Source organism: Pseudophryne corroboree, chromosome 1, assembly GCF_028390025.1.
Source record: "Pseudophryne corroboree isolate aPseCor3 chromosome 1, aPseCor3.hap2, whole genome shotgun sequence".
Classification (NCBI taxonomy): domain Eukaryota; kingdom Metazoa; phylum Chordata; class Amphibia; order Anura; family Myobatrachidae; genus Pseudophryne; species Pseudophryne corroboree.
In genome coordinates this window covers 462,170,762-462,173,855 of record NC_086444.1, presented here as the reverse complement: position 1 = coordinate 462,173,855, position 3,094 = coordinate 462,170,762, and the positions used below count along the sequence as shown (strand labels likewise).

Below are 3,094 nucleotides of genomic sequence, written 5' to 3'. Positions count from 1 at the left end.
TGCACCCGCATTGCGCAGGCGTGCCATTGCCTGGCGACCGTCGTTGCCAGGCAGCGACGCCGCTAGCGCAGAAAGCAGTCGCAGCGGTGACCGCAAGAAGATTGACAGGAGGAAGGTGTTCCGAGGCGTCAACTCACCGTTTTCTGGGCGTGAATATCTGAACGCAGGCGTGTCGAGGCGTTTGGAGGGCGGATGTCTGACATCAATTCCGGGACCTTCAACGCTGGATTCATCGCACAGGGTAAGTAAGTCTTACCCTGGTCTTGTTTTACACAAAACTTTTTTTGCATAGCAGGGCTGCACAAGCGGTCGCAGCCCTGCTATGCAGAAATACACTCCCCCATAGGCGGCGTCTAGTTGATCGCACGGGCAGCAAAAAGTTGCTACGTGCGATCAACTCGGAATGACTCCCAATTAGTTCCCACTTCCATTTTGCTAGTGGCAGTAAAAAGGAACTGCAAAGCTGTATAGTAGGCAAATCTCTATTATCTCTTGAAGGGTGAAGTAGAGAAGTAGAAGGACAGTCAATAGGCCATTGTACAGTCGTTTAGAGAGAGCTGTGTCCCAGACTGTGGTGAGAATCATAGACTGGAGCGGAGCATTCAGTGTATTTTAGCCACAAGATTGAGGTTGAAATGTATAGTAATCAACAAATTTATGTCTGCAATGTAGCCCCCAAACTGATGTCTGAAGTGCATAGCAATAACCAGATTGGATTCTGAGTTGTGTTGTGAGGCAGCAATGGGAAGGGTAAGGCCTTGCACAGGATACTTACCTTGAAGATAAACTGGAGATTAATGGGTCCCTTGTGGGTACTCCCTTCATGATGGCAACCTCGGGATCACTTCGGACATAGCATCTGCAAGGAAGGACAAGGGCAATTTAAAATTGGTGTCCTCTGGTCGTGAGACTTTCATAACCCAGCATACAAAGTAAACAGGGCCTTCCTTACTTTACTGTATGTAGTGAAAGGTCATCACTGGCCCTATTGGCCTCAGATGGTGCTGTAGCTTTATTTTGTATAGGCTCTTGCACATCCGAAAGGTGAAGGGCTCAAATCGCCCAAGAAGTAAAGAATAAAAACCAGCATCGCACAGACAAAGAATGACACTCACCTTAGTTAACCTGGTGACTTTGACTCGAGGCCTGACACTGCGCCTTGAGGGAGACAAACAGCACAGCTCTCTATAGTAAATTGGAACTAACAATAGACCAAGCTCTCGGAGCGAAACGCGCGTCACTTCTGGTTCCGGTGCCCGAACTTCCGGTCGTACGGACCGCGGCCGCCGGCGCCTCACTCCTCGGTTCCAGGCTTGTCCCCCGGCTCACAGATAGCCTTGTTAGGTTGGGTAAGACACCACCGGCCTCAGGCCGGAAAACGGGTTCCCTCACCCAGCCTCAACTTTCCCCCTTTTCAGTCACAAGCATTCCCCACATACTTCCCAGCTATCAGGGATGTGGTGGAGGCTTCTAATATTGATGCATTTATACTATTTATGGTTCTGCATGGTTAAAACTGCTATCAATATATGATTATAACGCAAGGGTGGATAAGAGAGGAATCTGTATGCAAGGGACAGATGCACTTATGTAGCAATTAATCTCAGAATTTACTATACTGGGTAATATACTGAATTTTATTATCTGATACTGATATATTGCTTTACTCTCAAATATCTGTGGCTCTTAAATAGCCCTCCTCTCTCCCCTCTCCTTTTTTTTGCTTACACCATGACTTCAATTTAAATTATCTCCTGTGGCATACATTGCCTGTGGTATTTCTATCATAATTGCATGATCAGCAGAGGGATTCTCAGTACTTGAACTATATAGGATTGTAAAATATTGCTTTACTTTCAAATAATTGTGACTATCACTGGCCCTTTTTCTGCCCAGGCTATTGCTTTATGTAAAAGTGTTTTAAAAAAACATTTCCAGTGGTACCTGCTGTTTGCCACAATTCTGTTATGAATGTATTTTCAGCATCAATTTAATATTACTGCATGTGTAGATTTGATACACCCATCTATGAGGGAAATACGCAACCTTCAGTAAATGCAATGGTAAATGATATTTTACGGCTATCATTCTGGCAGTCTGACTTTTGACTACTCAAAACCCTATATGTATTTTTTCTGTGATTCATATCCTGGGTCCCAATACAATCAGAAAACGGTGCGCCTAGGAGATAAACTTACCTACGGTCAGACCACACTGAGTATGCCCAAACTCGTCTGATCTTGGAAGCCAAGCACTGCAGGGCCTGGTCAGTACCTGGATAGGAAACTACCACAGAATACTAGGTACCGTAGGTATTTTATTCTCCAATATTTAATACAATTCTGGGACCCACGGCAGGAACTTGATTGCAGGTTCCTGGCATCTATTGACTATACTAGACCCGAGGGAGTGACCTCATTCCATTAAAACTCCTATTATAGAGGATATAAGTATAATATATAATTTCATTGAATGAGGGACCACTTATTTTCGCTCATTTCGCCTACATTATAGTACACTAGTACTTGTGAACATTGATGTTCCTTGAATGTGGACGCTTGCTCTCGCTTTCCCTTTTTTAAGTATATAATAATAAAAGTTATGTTTTAATATATTCATCATTTCAAATTTTCAAGTGTGCCCTGGAAAAGGCATATAGTTGCTTTCTTGTCCTTTTTCTTCTTTAAAGGACCATACCTGTTTCATAGTTGTTATAACTATTTTTCGGGAGCTCCACCAACCATTTGCTGAATTAATTATCATAGTAGGCTTTTATGTTGGTTTGACTATATTTGTTATTTTCTGAATTACAATTGTCATATCCAGTGCAGATTTATATCTTTTGGTAAAGAATAACATTCACCTTAGTTAACCTGGTGACTTTGACTCGAGGCCCGACACTGCGCCTTGAGGGAGACAAACAGCACAGCTCTCTATAGCAAAATCGAACTAACAATAGACTAATAAATATTAGGCGTTATTTACTTATAAAACACATTCTATTGCCTAAACCTTCATTGTGATGCCTGTAAAGCAGGGATGACAAACGCTATGCTGATGTTTTTGCAATTGAGTGATTAGCAGTAAATTGCAC

The 3,094-nt window shown here is 42.9% G+C and overlaps 1 pseudogene; it reads left to right on the top strand.

Annotated features, from left to right (window-relative positions):
- The first annotated feature begins 2,196 nt into the window (after positions 1–2,196).
- Positions 2,197–2,315, top strand: LOC134948745 (5S ribosomal RNA; annotated as a pseudogene).
- Positions 2,316–3,094: the final 779 nt, after the last annotated feature.